The following is a 19,462-nucleotide window of genomic DNA, read 5'->3' as shown; positions in this document are numbered from 1 at the left end:
TTGAGTGCACACGCGCCAACATCTCATGGCGCAGAGACCGGGGAATAACGACTCTCTGACACATGAATATTACTCCGTTTTGAACACTGAGCTCCTCTTTGACTGGCCAATATTCTCTGACGGCTAAAGCAGTTTCTTCCTTGCAGTCGGGCCAGCCCATCATAATCACAGACCTCAATGCCTGGAGTTGTCCGTCCCTGTCTGTGTGCTGTCTGATTTGTATAAGGCGCTGGTCCGTAACATTGAGGTAGTCAGCCTGGTTGATGTATTCAACATCCACTTGCTCTGTTTGTAAGCTGCACACTGCGTGTTGTTCATGCATGGAGCGTGTGTGAATGCCTGATGCAGTAGCCCTGCTGAGTGTGTCACTCACATACATCTCTGGCCCTGGCTTATACACCACCTTGAGATTGTAGTTTTGTAGGGCCAGTAGCATGCTCTGCAGTCGTTTTGGGGCATTCAGAAGAGGCTTGCTGAATATAGCAATAAGGGGCTTGTGATCTGTCTCTGCGGTAATATTGTCGCGCCCGTACAGGTAGTGGTGGAAGCGTTGGCATGCAAACACAATGCTGAGGCACTCCTTCTCTATCTGGGCATAGTTCTGCTCTGTTAGGGTGAGTGCCCTAGAGGCGAATGCCACAGGCTGGCTCTCCTGCATGAGGCAACAGCCAAGTCCATGCTGGCTTGAGTCAATCTGAATCGTGACAGGTTTTGACACATTGTAGTAACGCAGTACAGGTGTCTGGGTGACCAGTTCTTTTATTTCCCTCACCGCTGCGTCATGTTTTGGGAGCCAATGCCAGATGGCGTCCTTGTCCATGAGCCTCCTTAGTGGCTCACACACTTCAGAGAGCCGCGGTAGGAATTTGGCCAGGTAAGTGACGAATCCGACGAAGCGCTGCACTCCCTTCACGTCAGATGGGTGGGGCATTTCCAAGACAGCCTTCACTTTTTCAGGATCCGCCTTCAATCCGGTGGAGGACAAGATGTGCCCATGAAAGCGGACCTCTGGCACTTTAAACTGAAGCTTTTTTATGCTTAGCCTTAGCTTGACCTGTCTGCATCTGACCATCAGGGCCAGCAGCTTGGCATCATGGTCGCATTCTGCCTCCTCATCACTGTCCCCACAGCCCACTACGAGGATGTCATCTGCTATAGGTTCCACGCCACTGAGTCCCATCAACAGCTCGTGCTGTTTCCGCTGATACACCTCTGGAGCCACGGAGACACCAAACGGAAGCTTCAACCACCTCTTCCTGCCCCAGGGTGTCCAAAAGGTGGTCATATAGCTGCTGGGCTCGTCGAGCTTGCACTGCAGGAAGGCATCTCTGGCGTCCACGAGCGTGAAGACTCTGGCCTTTGGGAGCTTGTAAAGAACATCCTCCAACGTGGGCATAATGTAATGTGAACGTCGCAGAGCCCGGTTGAGGTGTTTAGGATCAATGCATATCCGTAGCTTGTCTGGTTTTTTGATGATAACCATATTACTTATCCAGTCTGTAGGCTCAGTGACGGATATCATGTGGCCATCTGCTTCGTATTTGTCAAGCTGAGCCTTCGTAGCTGCTTTCATGGCCACTGGTACATTGCGGGGTGCACACTGGACAGGCTGGATTGCTGCGTCCAACTCAAAGTGGACTTCCCCGGGAACTGACTCGACCGGTGCGTTGAAGACATCATGGTACTTGCTTAGGAGTGTCTCCTTGCTCAGGGGCCCAGCCTGGACTTTGTCTATAATGTTAAGATCAGCTGGGATGGTAAAGTTAATAAGCCCAAGGCGCTCGCATGTAGAACCTGACAGTAATGGCTGTTGACTAGCCTCAACTATTTAAAACTCAAGGGTGTGTTTCTGGCCACGTAAAACACACTCTGTCACAAACAGGCCTAAAGAGGTCATGAACTGGCCTGAATACAGTTTCAGCTTGGTCCTACTCTGTGTGAGATTGTCTCTGGGAGCGAGCCTCCTTTTATCTTTAAGGCTCATAACGTTGCATGTGGCCCCTGAATCTATCTGGCATTGCTGTGGTTTATTATTAAGTAGCAGAGTGACAAACCACTTTTTTCCTTTTGCCTTCACTGCCCCTATGCACTCGCTAGCATATACATCCTCTGTGCTGTTGTTCCCTTCATCTGTGTTTGTTTCAATGGAGTGCACCTTACCCTCCTTTCTCTTGCTTTTCATGCAGACCCTTGCAAAATGATTAGCTGTACCACAGGATTTGCATATTTTTCCATAGGCTGGGCAGTGTTCTTTTCCTCGTCCATGAAAAATGCCACAATATCGGCATGTATTGGGGTTGTCTACTGCCGAGTTGGCTGTAGTATTAGCATTAGCTGTAGCAAAGGGGAATTTCTTTACTGGCTGTCTTAATGTAGCATTGACATTGTCCATATGTTGCCTTTCTAGCTCCATGGACCTTATCCGTATATCAGTAAGCTCTGCTGCACGGCATGTCTCCACTGCCAAGACCAGCGTCAGGTCACGTTCTCTCAGCAAACGTCTGCGGGTGCCCTCATCAGTTATGCCAAGCACAATCTTATCTCTGATCAGTTCATCTCTTAAAGCACCATAGTCACATGTAGCTGCCTTTTCCCTTAACCTAGTGACAAAGCTGTCAATGGACTCCCCGTCCTCCTGTTTGCAACAACCGAAAACATAACGCTCGTAGATGACGTTCTTTGCTGGCTTAAAGTAATGTTCAAGAGCATCAAGAATAGTTATAGCGTTACCTTGCTGAGCTGCTGTTAGGTTCAGGTTGTGTTTGTATACGTGTCGGCATTCAGTTCCCATTATAGTCCTCAAAGTGGCAGCCACTACTTCATCGTCCTTTTCCAGAAGTCCCGTTGCTAGCGCATAGTCCTCCCATTCACCTCTAAACGTATCCCAGTTCGTGCTCCAATCCCCGCTGAGCTTCATAACGGCGGGAGGGGGAATGTTCGCTGCCATGTCTAACCGGTGCTAACAACACTGAAGCTAACTAGCAAACTCACTCTAGCTAAGGCCAATTTCGGCGAAATTTTACTCAAATAAACAATTGTTTGGTAAACCAGTACAGGTTACTCTAATTTGAGGAACGCATGGTTCAAATCCCTCTTCTGACACCATGTTCGAAACGTTAAATGACGAGACAGAGACATTCATGCGAGTAACCAGCCTTGTTCTGTACATCATGACACTCCCGGGTGTCTCAAGCACCCCGGTATAAATACATGAGTTGCAGTAATGAACATTTACCAACAGATGGCATCACTGTGCCATCTTACACCCATAACAGTGCTCTCATGCATGTTTCAGTGTTATTTACCTAAGAAACGAGCATAGACCCGTCTGGTAGGCTCGTGTCACTGGGCAGCTCTCGGCTGTGCTTCCCTTTGTAGTCTGTAATGGTTTGCAAGCCCTGCCACATCCGACTAGCGTCAGAGCCGGTGTAGTACGATTCGATCTTAGTCCTGTATTGAAGCTTTGCCTGTTTGATGTTTCGTCAGAGGGCATAGCGGGATTTATTGTAAGCTTCCGGGTTAGAGTCCCGCTCCTTGAAAGCGTCAGCTCTAGCCTTTAGCTCAGTGCAGATGTTGCCTGTAATCCATGGCTTCTGGTTGGGGTATGTATGTACGATCACTGTGAGGACGACATCATCGATGCACTTATTGATGAAGCCAATGACTTATGTGGTGTACTCCTCATTGCCATCGGACGAATCTCGGAACATATTCCAGTCTGTGCAAGGAAAACAGTCCTGTAGCTTAGCATCTGCTTCATCTGACCACTTTTTAATTGATCTAGTCACTGGTGCTTTTTGCTTGTGAACAGGAATCAGGAGGATAGAATTATGGTCAGATTTTCCAAATGGAGGGCAAGAGAGAGCTCTGTGTGTGGAGTAAAGGTGGTCCAGAGTTTTTCCCCCTCTGGTTGCACATTTAACATGCTGATAGAAATGAGGTAAAATGGATTTAAGTTTCCCTGCATTAAAGTTCCCGGCTACTTGGAGCGCCACCTCTGGGTGAGCGTTTTCTTGTTAGCTTATGGCGGAATACAGCTTATTCAATGCTGTCTTTGTGCCAGCCTCAGTCTGTGGTGGTATGTACTACGAAAAATACAGATGAAAACTATCTTGGTAGATAGTGTGGTCTACAGCTTCATGAGATACTCGACTTCCTTAGATATTGTGCACCAGCTGTTATTTACCACCCCTTGTCTTAACAGACGCTGCTGTTCTATCCTGCCGGTACAGCGTATAACCAGCCAGCTGTATGTTGATAGTGTCGTCGTTCAGCCACGACTCCGTGAAGCATAAGATATTACAGTTTTGAATGTCCCATTGACAGTTTAATCTTCTGCGTAGGTCATCGATTTTTTTCTCCAAAGATTGTACATTTGCTCGAAGAATGGAAGGAAGTGGCCGTTTATTCGATCGCCTACGAATTCTCAGAAGGCAGCCCGCCGTCTGGCCCCGTTATCTCCGCCTCCTCTTCACGCATATCACGGGGATCTGGGACTGTTCCCGAGAAAGCAGTATATCATTTGTGTCAGACTCATTAAAGGACAAAAAGGATTCTGCCAATCCGTGGGGAGTAATCGCAGTCCTGATGTCCAGAAGTTATTTTCGGTCATAAGAGATGGTAGCGGCAAGATTATGTACAGTCGTGGCCAAAAGTTTTGAGAATGACACAAATATTAATTTTCACAAAGTCTGCTGCCTCAGTGTCTTTAGATGTTTTTGTCAGATGTTACTATGGAATACTGAAGTATAATTACAAGCATTTCATAAGTGTCAAAGGATTTTATTGACAATTACATGAAGTTGATGCAAAGAGTCAATATTTGCAGTGTTGACCCTTCTTTTTCAAGACCTCTGCAATCCGCCCTGGCATGCTGTCAATTAATTCTGGGCCACATCCTGACTGATGGCAGCCCATTCTTGCATAATCTATGCTTGGAGTTTGTCAGACTTTGTGGGATTTTGTTTGTCCACCTGCCTCTTGAGGGTTGACCACAAGTTCTCAATGGGATTAAGGTCTGGGGAGTTTCCTGGCCATGGACCCAAAATATTGATGCTTTGTTCCCCGAGCCACTTAGTTATCACTTTTGCCTTATGGCAAGGTGCGTCATCATGCTGGAAAAGGCATTGTTCGTCACCAAACTGTTCCTGGATGGTTGGGAGAAGTTGCTCTCGGAGGATGTGTTGGTACCATTCTTTATTCATGGCTGTGTTCTTAGGCAAAATTGTGAGTGAGCCCACTCCCTTGGCTGATTCACCCCACACGTGAATGGTCTCAGGATGCTTTACTGTTGGCATGACACAGGACTGATGGTAGTGCTCACCTTGTCTTCTCCGGACAAGCTTTTTTCCAGATGCCTCAAACAATCGGAAAGGGGATTCATCAGAGAAAATGACTTCACCCCAGTCCTCAGCAGTCCAATCCCTGTACCTTTTGCAGAATATCAGTCTGTCCCTGATGTTTTTCCTGGAGAGAAGTGGCTTCTTTGCTGCCCTTCTTGACACCAGGCCATCCTCCAAAAGTATTCGCCTCACTGCGTGCAGATGCACTCACACCTGCCTGCTGCCATTCCTGAGCAAGCTCTGTACTGGTGGTGCCCCGATCCTGCAGCTGAATCAACTTTAGGAGACGGTCCTGGCGCTTGCTGGACTTTCTTGGGCGCCCTAAAGCCTTCTTCACAACAATTGAACCGCACTCCTTGAAGTTCTTGATGATCCGATAAATGGTTGATTTAGGTGTAATCTTACTGGCAGCAATATCCTTGCCTGTGAAGCCCTTTTTGTGCAAAGCAATGATGACGGTACGTGTTTCACCAGCCTCCTTTTGAAGCTTCCAGTCTGTTATTCAAACTCAATCAGCATGACAGAGTGATCTCCAGCCTTGTCCTCGTCAACACTCACACCTGTGTTAACGAGAGAATCCCTGACATGATGTCAGCTGGTCCTTTTGTGGCAGGTCTGAAATGCAGTGGAAATGTTTTTTGGGGATTCAGTTCATTTGCATGGCAAAGAGGGACTTTGCAATTAATTGCAATTCATCTGATCACTCTTCATAACATTCTGGAGTATATGCAAATTGCCATCATACAAACTGAGGCAGCAAACTTTGTGAAAATTAATATTAGTGTAATTCTCAGAACTTTTGGCCATGACTGTACAAAATAAGTAAAAAAATAAGTTTCAAACAACGCAAATAAACGAACAAAAAACCACAATCGGTCTGGGACAGGTAAGACGTCAGCCTTCTTCTCCTGCGCCATTGCCTCTATGTACGCTGCTTATTTTGGAAACGAGTTGTGTTCGTTTCAGCTGAGCTATCATGTCAAGGCATTTATATTGTATTTTTTAAACCCAGGCCCCTGTCCCCCTAGGAGGCCTTTTGTCTTTTGGTAGGCCGTCATTTTAAATAAGAATTTTGTAACGGCTTTCTTCCTGGGATGAAGGAGAGGACCAAAATGCAGCGCAGTTAATGTTCAACATGTTTAATTTAACGAACTGTGAACACTTACAACAGTACAAAACAACAAACGTGAAAACCGAGACAGTCCTATCTGGTGCAGAACACAAACACAGAGACAGGAAACAACCACCCACAATCCCCAACACAAAACAAGCCACCTATATATGATTCTCAATCAGGGACAACGATTGACAGCTGCCTCTGATTGAGAACCATATTAGGCTGAACACAGAAACAGACAAACTAGACACACAACATAGAATGGCCACCCCAACTCACGCCCTGACCATACTAAACAAATACAAAAACAAGGGAAAACAGGTCAGGAACGTGACAGAACCCCCGCACCCCTAAAACTCAAGGGGAGGGTCTGGGTGGGCATCTGTCCGCGGTGGCGGCTCCGGCGCAGGACGAGGACACCACTCCACCATTGTCTTTGTCCCCCTCCTTAGCGTCCTTTGAGTGGCGACCCTCGCCCCCGACCCTGGTCTAGGAACCTTCCCAAAGGTCCCTCCTAAATAGAGGAGATAACTCAGGACAGAGAGGTAGCTCAGGACAGAGAGGTAGCTCAGGACAGAGAGGTAGCTCATGACTGGAGGGCAGCTCATGACTGGAAGGCAGCTCATGACTGGAAGGCAGCTCATGACTGGAAGGCAGCTCATGACTGGAAGGCAGCTCATGACTGGAAGGCAGCTCATGACTGGAAGGCAGCTCATGACTGAAGGGCAGCTCATGACTGGAAGGCAGCTCATGACTGGAGGGCGGCTCATGACTGGAGGGCGGCTCATGACTGGAGGGCGGCTCTGGCAGCTCCTGACTGGCTGGCGGCTCCTGACTGGCTGGCGGCTCCGGCAGCTCCTGACTGGCTGGCGGCTCTGGCAGCTCCTGACTGACGGACGGCTCTAGCGGCTCCTGACTGACGAACGGCTCTGACGGCTCGGGACAGACGGGCGGCTCTAACGGCTCGGGACAGACGGATGGCTCAGATGGCGCTGGGCAGACGGATGGCTCAGACGGCGCTGGGCAGACGGATGGCTCAGACGGCGCTGGGCAGACGGATGGCTCAGACGGCGCTGGGCAGACGGATGGCTCAGACGGCGCTGGGCAGACGACCGACTCTGACCTGCTGAGGCGCACAGTAGGCCTGGTGCGTGGTGCCGGAACTGGTGGTACCGGACTGGAGACACGCACCTCAAGGCTAGTGCGGGGAGCAGGAACAGGGCACACTGGAATCTCGAGACGCACTATTGGCCTGGTGCGTGGTACCGGAACTGGTGGTACCGGGCTGAGGGCACGCACCTCAGGGCGAGTGCGGGGAGAAGGAACAGTGCGTACAGGACTCTGGAGACGCACAGGAGGCTTGGTGCGTGGTGCGTGGTGCCGGAACTGGAGGTACTGGGCTGGAGACACGCACCGCAGGGAGAGTGCGTGGAGGAGGAACTGGGCTCTGGAGACGCACTGGAAACCTGGTGCGTGGTGTAGGCACTGGTGGTACTGGACAGACCGGACCGTGAAGGCGCACTGGAGGTCTTGAGAGCAGGGCTGGCACCATCCGCCCTGGCTGGATCTTCACCCTAGCCCGGCAGATGTGGGGAGCTGAGATGTTGCGCACCGGGCTAAGCACACGCACCGGGCTAAGCACACGCACCGGGGACACCGTGCGCTCCACCGCATAACACGGTGCCTGCCCGGTACGACGCCCTCTCTCTCCACTGGAAGCACGGCTGGGAGAGCTGTAGCGCCGAGCTGGCAGAGGACGTGCAGGGCTAGGGAGGCGCACAGGAGGCCTGGTGCATGAGGCTGGCACAGTCTTAACCAGACGGCTAGCACGCACCTCAGGACGAGTATGGAGAGCTGTTCCCGGTGACATCAACTCCCCGACACGTTCAGTCAGGCGGATGTCGTGCCTCATGCACCAAACCAGCACCTCCCTTATAACTCTCTCCTCCAATTTCCCCATTAACTCCTTCACTGTCTCTGCGTCGCTCACCTCCAATTCCGCCCTGACCGGCTCCTTACGGTAAGCAGGGGGAGTTGGCTCAGGTCTGACTCCTGACTCCGCCACACTCCCCGTGTGCCTCCCCCCAAGAAATTTTTGGGGCTGCCTCTCGGGCCTCCAGCCGCTCTGCCGTGCTAGCGCCTCATAATAGCGCCTCTCCGCCTTCGCTGCCTCCAGCTCTTCTTTGGGGCGGCGATATTCCCCTGGCTCTGCCCAGGGTCCTTTGCCGTCTAATTCGTCCTCCCATGTCCATTCCTCCAAATAGTGCAGCCTCTCCTGCTGCTGCTGCTGCAGCCTCTCCTGCTGCTGCTGCTTGGTCCGGGTTAGGTGGGTGGTTCTGTAACGGCTTTCTTCCTGGGATGATGGAGAGGACCAAAATGCAGCGCAGTTAGTGTTCAACATGTTTAATTTAACGAACTGTGAACACTTACAACAATACAAAACAACAAATGTGAAAACCGAGACAGTCCTATCTGGTGCAGAACACAAACACAGAGACAGGAAACAACCACCCACAATCCCCAACACAAAACAAGCCACCTATATATGATTCTCAATCAGGGACAACGATTGACAGCTGCCTCTGATTGAGAACCATATTAGGCTGAACACAGAAACAGACAAACTAGACACACAACATAGAATGCCCACCCCAACTCACGCCCTGACCATACTAAACAAATACAAAAACAAGGGAAAACAGGTCAGGAACGTGACAAATTTGTTCTTAACTGACTTGCGTTGTTAATTAAAGGTTAAATAAATAAATAAATACAAAATGTAGATATTGATCAGCTTCCATACTCATTTCCATAGACAACCTAAATAGCATTGAATAGTTGAAAGTAACTCCTCTAACTTACACAAGCTGTATGTAAAAGTAAATTCGGAGTGAGGTTGGCAGTGGCGATTTTAGCATGTAAATCCTTGTGGGGCAAAAAAAATAAGATGTGGGATGCATGCCAGCAAAGCCACTACACAACACAACACTTAACAATACATTAATTGCACTATAACGGTGACAAACGGTGCCCACAAACTGTTAGGGCCTACACAAAGCTGTCCCAACAGCAGTCCCAGCACCTTACCACTGCTACTCCTGGCTATCAGTGGAGCCTTGTCTGGCAGCGAAACAGTTCATACAGCCTCATTTACTGCCTTTTAAAAAACATAGCTGATATGGAAGACTTGCTTAAACAAATGTGGTTTCTACTGACAATTGAGATGTACAAACTATGGCATAAGGGGACGACAAGCAGATAAGAGGCAATCCGTAATTTCGATTAAGACATTCATGAGCGAGCTAGGACGGACGTAGTCAATATAACTATTTGTTCTGCACTTTTGAAATGTACAGCGACAGAATTCAGAACATGGGCCGTTCTTACAGTATTCTCCCTGTACACCAAGTCAGAAGCTGCAACGATGTGCGCTGGGAGTCGGGAAGCAAGTTCAAGGAGTGAGTGTTTTAATAGAACATAATAAAAAACAAGAAACACTAACAGCACACAGACAAGAAACAGAAACAGAAACAATAACGCCTGGGAAAGGAACCAAAGGGATTGACATGTATAGGGAAGGTAATCAGGGAAGTGATGGAGTCCAGGTGAGTCTGATGACACATTACGCGTGTAATGATGGTGACAGGTGTGCGCCATAATGAGCAGCCTGGTGACCTAGAGGCCTGGAGAGGGAGCACACGTGACAGAAGCATAGGATAAAGAGGGCATATAAGCAGACAATGAAAACTCGTACAATATTCGATGATTACATTTCTCAAAAACAGATTACAGGCTACATGTGCACCACCAAGTCAGAACAGGAGGTGAAATTAAGAGGTGAAAATAGGCTAAATTATTAGGGTGAGGCACATGGGCTACTAACAGCTTACTACACAACACACACTTAGTATTACTTTCTTAGCTACAGTGTACATATCAGAGAGATTAAAGTAGATGTCACACGTCAAAATTTGATGGATGACCCTATGTGAACCTATGTGACCGCTATGTGAACCTAAGGGGCTGCCTGTCAGGACATCCTGATGGTTAGGTGGGGGTCTTTGGGTAAGGGTCCAGTTGTCAGGTCAACCGGTAATGATTTATGACCCAAGCCTGATTTATGACCCTATGTAATGATTTATGACCCTATGTCATGTAGAAGGGTGCATGTCAATATTTGGGTTTCAGGTCAGGACATCGTGGTGGTTAGGGGGGTAGGGTTGAGTAAGTGACCAGGTGTCAGGTCAACCTGTTTCTCACGGTTTGGGGGTGGTTAATGCCCCTTATAAAGCGGCTGAACAATACCTGTTTAAGCCTGTACATGATAACCCCCCTGAATATTAAACAAAAATGACACCTATGCCAATTTTAGGGATGTTATGCACGGCTTGTCATGAACCCAGTGACCAAAGCCTTGAAAAAGTTCTGTGTGAAGCTCCAGAATGTTTTAAAGGATTTTTGGGTACGAGTGAGGGCCACATGTCTTACATATTCCACCCGGAGGATTCTACGGTAAAGATATTCACAGACAGTGGACCCAAACCCCTTTATCAGGCAAAACCTGGGAGTTTTCCCCCGGCTCTGGGGATGAGAGAATGGCTAAACATCAGGCTGGCGCTTTGTAAAATTGAACAGGTCCTGAGTGGTACAAATGTGCCAGGATATGCTTTGGAAGAACAGGTCTGCGGCCGCAGTGATCTCAAGGCTCTAAGAATTGCTTCAATGGACTATAGCCCTGACAACAAAGTGACAATTTTAGCCTGTGACCTTTATGATAAGTCTAATGCTACAAAGTCTGTCAATTCTCCTGTAGCTTCCAGAGCACGCAAACATGTAAACTTTTTTATTCCTGTGTTTAGTTTTAAATGGGTGGATTATCCAATTTTCATAACCCTTATGAATAAGCTGGACATTCTCTTCCAAAATGGTGAACAGTTACAGCGCTGGGCGAGGCTTTCCTTGAGACAGAGTCAAGACCAAAAGGCCAGACGTCGGATCTACCCCTGGAGTGAAAACTTACCAAGTGTTGCTGAGCCTGGCAAGAGATCCCGGCATTTTGATGACCAACTGGACACTGACAATGGGGGGTGGTTGCATCAGATCCCTGGATCTGTAAGAACGGCATTGTAAAATACCTTAATAATGTAAGGCTATAAAATGTATGTACTAAATATTTTGAATGAAATAAATGGTTTTAAAACCAGAATCTTACCATGTCAGGAACTCTCGCGTTTGTTCACTCTTAGCGCAGTCGGTCCCTGAGAAAAAAACTTGCGCAATGTGCGCGCGTGTGTGTGTGTGTGTTTCAAAAACAGAGAAAAAAGGGTCGGGTGTGTTTGTTAAAAAAATACCCTTGCATCTGCGCTCAAGGCTCTCTATGCATGGGGGTCGTTTGAAACCAAGGTTTACACTATCTGGCAAAACAGATGCCTAAAAGTCATTCAGCCCAGCGATGTCGAGACCTCCCCACCCCAGCATCTAGATGCTAGCCCCCGGAGATTTTAGAATATCAAAAAGATACCTAATGTTTAGACACCCCCCCAATACCCTATGTTTGAACCAAATGGCAGGTGTTTGAACCACATGTCTTAGGCTTCAAAGATAACTTTGAGGCGGTTTTAGCGCGAAAAAATACGACACCACTAGAGTCAGACGGCTACAAAAGCTATGCAAAACAGGTCCCCCTGTTAGCCTCGTTTTAGCGCAGTTACCCTACAGCATTCCCCCCAGGAATAGTTATCGGACGGACCCCGTTAAAAAAGATAATCTGGGAAAAACCTCCTCATGGATATTTCTGAAGGTTAGTTCTTGAAATAAATATTTACATATGCTATATATTAGATTTGTTTGTTCTGGGGAATTGTTTGAAAACGTTGTATGTTATAGAAATATTAAACAGGCCTTAGGGCCCGGATTCTTAACGTATAAAATGTCAATATTAGCTAAAATGATTAGAGCTTTAATATTATCTAATGTTTTTTTAGATTCTCAAACCTTCACGCAGATTCTCCGAGATATAAATGAGCTCGAACCGGCCGTAGGGTCTCCGGAACAAATTGCTTACATCCCAACGCCGACCCTGAATTGTAGTAAGTAAGATCCAAGAATTCCGTAAGAATATTTATACCTTAAAAACAAAAAGTGTCGGCATCTTATATTAAAAGTTATTTTATGTGTTTACAGCGGAAATACCTCCGAGAAGGGATGCCATAGGTAGTCTACACGGTTTCTGTGAAGGATATGCCTACGAGACAATTTTGCCCTACTCCCAGGATGTATTTACACACAAGCCGCAAACAGAGACTTTAAACGGCAGGTCAACTCCCCTGAGCCAGGACCGTTGGGCGCCCCCTATTAAACACCAACGGACAATCAGTGCCCAGATCCACAGGTCCGCTTCACCCGAACAATACTACTGGGCGGGTATTCACGAGACAGCGTTACAAGGACAAGGTATGAATCAATTATCATTTATATATATATTTTATTTTTATGCCTGAATATATAAAATAATATGTTTAAACATGGCCTAATGCTGTTTTTTTTATTTTTTATTTCAGGCTCACAAGCTACAGACCAGGCAGATGCTATAATTAGGGTTGCCCAAAGACATGTTCCCGAGTTCTCAGAGCTTCTTCAGAACAGCCCTCTTCAAAAAAGCCGAGGTATTTAATTAATGTATTGTTAATATATAGGCTTATATCTGAAATGTATTTTACATTTTTATCAAACATATTTTAGGGTTAATAACCTATTTTTCTGTATGTATTATTTTTAATGCAGACTCCTCGCCGGCTTATAAAGACATCCAAGAAGCTACACATCTAGATCCCGAGGAGGCGCCAAAGACCCCAGTCACCAGAACAGCGAAGCCTGATGATTTCAAAGTTTTAAATGACATTTCTGAGGTAGACGATTTGATGTTCTGTGAAGTGGCCAACCTTATTGAAACGGCCAATTCTGGTGGGGCAACAGCCTCTTGTGAAATAGACCAAGCCGTGCTTTTCAAGGCTTTTACACAGGGTTTAAAATCACGAAAGGCTTTACTTCAACGTCGTATGGGTATTCTATTCGAACATCAATACAATCAGGATGTGTCATTCTGGCGTAGAGAGCTTCCCCGCATGTTAAACAACAGTAGGGTTAAAACAAGCAAATACCTCCGTTAAAAAACACATATGTAAAAAACACAAGCACACACATCCTTAAGTAGAGAAATGGCGCCCCCTATAGACCTAAGCGAGACAATTGAAACCCTCTTAGCGGAAATCCCTACAGAGCTCCAAGATATAATTAACCATATGAATGATTCTGGGCTAATTGACATAGGGGCTATAGATGAAAACCTATTATCCCAGATTCCCTCCGAACTCATTGAAATTATTACACGTATGAATGAGTCAGGGTCTGCCGATGAAAACAGGTTATCACAGATACCCGAATCAATCATATCTTTAATTACCCTGATGAACGAGAGCCCTAGGTTTAATTCTGCACCCCCTACACCTCTAAGCCATCCTTTAACACCCATGTTCGAAGAGTCTGAAACCCAATACGATGTTTTTGAACAGCTGAACAAATGTCTATCAAATCTGGAGCGGGAAGGTCTTGATCACAATGTACAGAACGAGAGCCCTAGGTTTAATTCTGCACCACCTACACCTCTAAGCCAGCCTTTAACACCCATGTCTGAAGAGTCTGAAACCCAATACGATGTTTTTGAACAGTTGGACAATTGTCTAGCAAATCAGGATGGGGATGGTCTTGATCGCAGTGAACATGTTTTGTATCGAAATAAATTCCACAATATTGAGGTTCGACAGTTTTTCAATTTCGCATGGGGGGGTCAGATTCGGGAATATGCTGTGTTTTACGTAATGCTTATGGACACTTTGAATGAACTGGTAGATAGAGTTAGAGCTTATAGCCAACCAAGGGATACCTTACAGTTGGAAATTTTTGGAGACAGTCTGCAGAGCCGTGTATCGCTTATTTTAAATAAGGGTGAAGCAGATCTTGAACAATTTGTTAACCTGCTAGAACGCCTTGTTCAGTCAAATTTAAACGTGCTAGCAGATAGGACCCTCGAACTTGTAGTACAATTAGTCCGGCCACCACAAGGGGGCGGCGGGCAGAGACGTAAACTCGATAGCCTGATGCAGTCCGAAATCATAAGCAATAAAAAGGCCTACCTCATAATCGTTCACAATCATGGTAATAAGCTATGCTTTGCCATAGGTTTGGCCCACTTACTCAGCCCAGGATGTACAGAGCGCGAAGCGTTACAGAAAGCTCAAGAGCTACAAAAGGCTGTGGGTTTAGGTATACAGGAGGCTGTGGCTTTCTCCGACATAGGCAAATTTGAAAACTTTCTGAATATCAAGATTGTGGTTTTGTACCACAGCAGGGCTAATGACGCTCTCTTGAAGTTCCAAAATATACAAGAACCACACCCTAAGACTATGTACTTTTATGTGCAAAATGAGCATTACTATGCCGTAACTAACATCACAGCATTTTTAGGCGCCCCATATGTCTGTCCAGCCTGTCATACCGGCTACACCCGCAAGGGGGGGCACTCGTGCCGTTATAACTGTTCAGTATGTCTGGATAAACAATGCCCTATGCAACCGCTAAACTTGACACCCTGTGAGGATTGTCACCGCACATGTCGTTCGGCCTACTGTTACGAAAAACACAAAACTGAAACATGGCACCCCAAGGCCTGTAAATCTGTAAGCAGTTGTGACATTAACAAGAAATGTCCAAAATGTCATTGCAATTACAACCTTAAAATAGACAGCCCTAAACCCCATGTTTGTGGTATTCTACATTGCCCAATCTGTAAAGGGCCCTTGAAAAGCAGAGACGCAGAACTTGTTCAAGAAGTACCACATGAGTGTTACATTCAGCCCTTGGCTGAAGATGAACATACAGAGAAATATGTTTTTTATGATTTTGAGACAAATCAGCAATCAGGGGTTCACTTGCCTATTTTTGTATCTACCATGACTTTCACCGGTGAAAAGTGGTCGGCCGAGGGGCCCGATTGCGCCCGACTCTTTCTAAAACATTTTAGAAAGGCCCAGTACAGAAACTTCACGTTTATAGCTCACAATGCGCGAGCCTATGACTCCTATCTGCTTCTGAACCCTTTGATACAGCAAGGCGTGGCGCCCAGTGTCATTGCTCAAGGGAGTAAAATCTTATGTTTTGTTGACCACGCCTTCAAACAGAGATACATTGACAGCTTAAGCTTCTTACCCATGAGATTGGCTCAAATGCCAGAGGCCTTGGGTTTTGAAAACTCGGTCAAAGGCTATTTCCCCCACTTCTTCACATCTGAGGAGAATCTACATTATATAGGAGCTTATCCAGCCCCCGAAATGTACGGTTGTGATCAAATGTCTCCCAAAGAGCGTGAGAAATTCATGACGTGGTACGAGACAGTAAGACATGGAACTTTTGATTTTCATAAAGAGATGGAATCATACTGTGACAATGACGTGGTTATACTACGTGAAGGATGCCTCAGATTCAGAGAAGAGGTAATCAAAGATGCAGGCATTGACCCCTGGAGCTGTACAACTATTGCATCCGCGTGCATGAAAACCTATCGTACACACTATCTAACTCCAGCATCTATAGCTATCCCATCGCCAGACAACTACCGACGACAATTCAAGGCCTACTCTAGTGGTTCCATTCAATGGTTGGAGTACCTCGCCCAGGATAAAAATGTTTTTATCCAACATGCTTTGAATCGGGGGGAGAAGGCTTTTGGGCCTTACCATGTCGATGGATACACACAGATTGACGGTGTTGAGACAGTGTATGAGTACAACGGTTGTTTCTTCCACGGTTGTAAATTATGCTTTGTCCCCCAGGCCATGTGTGTCCTAACCCAAAAGACTTTTGGGGAAATGTACCAAGAGTTTCAAGACAAACTGAATTCTTTAAAGGCTACTTACGGGTTAAAAGTTGTGGTTTTGTGGGAACACGAATGGACAGCCCTGAAAAAGGCGGATCCTCATGTTCAGGCCTTCCTTACCCAATATGACCCTCCAGAGCCCCTGGAACCGAGACAGGCCTTGTTTGGAGGCAGGACCAATGCTTTGACATTGCGTTATGTAGCTCAACCCGACGAGACAATAGGCTATGTAGATTTTACATCCCTATATCCTCATGTAATGAGTTCCTCATGCTATCCTATAGGGCATCCTGAAATTATTCACAGCGACTTTGACATACCTCAAAATTATTTTGGTTTAATCAAAGCGACTGTCTACCCTCCTAGGGGTCTGTTTATACCTGTGCTGCCTTACAAGGGGTCTAAAGGAAAACTTTTCTTTCCCCTTTGTCGCACATGCTGTGAACACAACAACCAGGAAAACCCATGTGATCACTCAGATCAAGAAAGAGCCCTGACAGGTGTATGGGTCACCGTTGAATTCTCTAAGGCTTTGGAGAAGGGGTATCGTGTGGCCAAAATCTTTGAAGTGTGGAACTTTTCCAGGAAATCAGACACACTTTTTAAAGAGTACATCAAGACCTTCTTGAGATGCAAGCAGATGGCTTCAGGCTATCCAGCATCGGTCACAGATCAAGAGAGTAAAGAGAAGTACATTCAAGACTACCATGACAGAGAAGGCATACTTCTTGACCCTGACAGAATACAGGTCAACAAAACCAAAAGAAATGTTTCGAAATTGTACTTGAACTCCCTTTGGGGGAAGTTAGCGCAGAGAAGCAATATGCTAACAACTTCGATCATTAAAGACCCGGAAGAATTTTTGGAATTTGTTTTTTCGGACCAATACGAAATTTCACATTTTTCATTCTTGAGTCAAGACATTGCCATGGTGCAATGGCGGCGCAACCCAAAGTGGGTTCTACCCCCAGGTAATGTAAATGTGTTTCTTGCAGCATTTACCACAGCCTATGCCCGACTTGAACTGTACACCCTCATGGAACAGCTTCAGCGGCGGGTTCTTTACCACGACACAGACTCTGTGGTCTATGTAAGCAAGCCGGGGGATTGGAACCCCCCACTTAGCAACTATCTTGGGGGTTTAACTAGTGAACTCGCCGAGGGTGACCATATCACAGAATGGTCCTCATGTGGGCCCAAAAGCTATGCTTTTAGGACTAAAGACAATCACGTGGTGTTGAAAGCCAAAGGCGTGACTCAAAACTACGAAAATGCCCCGCGTGTAAACTTGGAATCAATCACGCGCTTGGTCGAGGGGTTCGTAAATGACAAGAATAGTGACTTGGAGATTTTGACCTCCTACAACAAAATAGTGAGGGATAAAAAGGGGTTCCATCTAAGAAACGCCCCACTCACTAAAAGATTCAGGGTAGTCTATGACAAGAGACGGCTATTGCCTGACGGTACCACATTGCCCTTTGGCTACTGACTTAGGCTACAAGCCCCAGTGTGTCTTAAAGCTTAAGATATAATGACGGCTGTCGAGGATTTTGACCCCCGTTTAAAACTGCCCTTTTCGGCCTTAATTGCAGGCCCATCAAACAGTGGTAAAACTTTTTTTGTAAAAAGTATTTTAGAGAATTCTGAACATGTGTTATCTCAAAAGCCTGACAATATTGTATGGTGTTATTCATGTTACCAACCTCTGTATGATGAATTATTGAAGACAATAAAAATCAAGTTTGTTGAAGGAATACCCGAATCTCTGTCTGATGATGAACTTCTCCCCCCACATAAATATAATCTGCTGGTTTTGGACGATATGCTATTTGCTGGTAGCGAACACCCCGAAATTGCACGAGCTTTTACCCAATATACTCATCATAGAAACCTGTCCGTGCTTTACTTGGTCCAGAATGTGTTTCACCAAGGTAAAAATAGTCGGACCATTAGCTTGAATGCCAACTACATGGTATTGTTTAAAAATCCTAGAGACAAACTGCAAATTAGCACTCTAGCTCAGCAGATGTACCCTGGACGGAAATCATACTTTATGGAGAGCTATGAGGACGCTACCAAAGAGCCATTTTCTTATTTAATCGTGGATTTAAAAGCAAATACTCCAGAACACCTTAGGCTACGTACAGGGCTGTTTCCGTGGGAGCGGCCTGCTGCATACCTTCCTAAAAAGTAAACGCTATGTCTCTGCGTTTAAAAAGAAACCTGCCCCTCTTGACAAGGCTAGTTGGGTCTACAGCTAAAGGACGGAAGGCCATCTTGGGTAGTTGTTCTTCAGATCTCATATTAGCCTTATGTGAGATTGCTTTGAATCTTCTCAAAGGACGCATTCCACTCACCCTGAACCAATTGAAAAAATTAAAGAGACAAAAGACCGCGATCAAACTCTTTGCCAATAAAAGGGCCAGTCTTCAAAAGAAAAGACATAGTATACAACAGTCTGGGGGTTTTCTTCTACCTTTACTCAGTATAGCCGTGCCCTTCATCACCAGCCTTATTGCGGCCAGACGTGGGGGTTGAACACGCGGTGTGATGGCCACTAAAATGTACTTGGTGCCACAACAAGAGTTGGATAGACTTAAAAATCAAATGCAGGGTCCTGAAAATATCAGACAAACAGCTGAAAATGATTTGGATACGGCCATGAAGGATGTTTTGAACCGAAAAGGATTGAACCCCTATGATAAGATCCAAAAATACACAAACCTAATGCAAAGATATTTGACTCTGGTAAAGCAAGGGGAGAGAGAGACCAACCATTTAACACTTTCCCTACCGGACCCTTTAACAGATGTCGAACCTAACGATAGCCAGGCCCCGGTAAGGCCTGTACCGGCGATCTTACCTAGTGAAGATCCTATGTCTGGTGAAGCTCAAATGCCTTTTGAAGATAAAGTTATGCATGACCTACTGACACATGTGCCTTTACGTAACAGGAAGAATGTTAAATACATTATGAACAAGATAAAAGACTCAAAGGGGTTAGCTGCTTGGAACGATTCTGGAGAGTTTATACTTCAGGGCGCTGTTGTTAGGGGGTCCCATATGGGGGAC

General features: G+C 46.2%; 1 long non-coding RNA gene across 1 annotated transcript; it reads left to right on the top strand.

Moving 5' to 3' along the window:
- Positions 1-12,698: 12,698 nt before the first annotated feature.
- LOC120054580 lies at positions 12,699-13,331 on the top strand. The gene is made up of 3 exons (XR_005477618.1): positions 12,699-12,912; positions 13,020-13,124; positions 13,243-13,331. It is a non-coding gene; the product is annotated as an uncharacterized LOC120054580 (long non-coding RNA).
- Positions 13,332-19,462: the final 6,131 nt, after the last annotated feature.

Source organism: Salvelinus namaycush, chromosome 10 (genome assembly GCF_016432855.1).
Source record: "Salvelinus namaycush isolate Seneca chromosome 10, SaNama_1.0, whole genome shotgun sequence".
In the NCBI taxonomy this organism is placed as follows: domain Eukaryota; kingdom Metazoa; phylum Chordata; class Actinopteri; order Salmoniformes; family Salmonidae; genus Salvelinus; species Salvelinus namaycush.
Note: the sequence above shows the minus strand (reverse complement) of the source record. Positions and strands in the feature narration are given on the sequence as shown.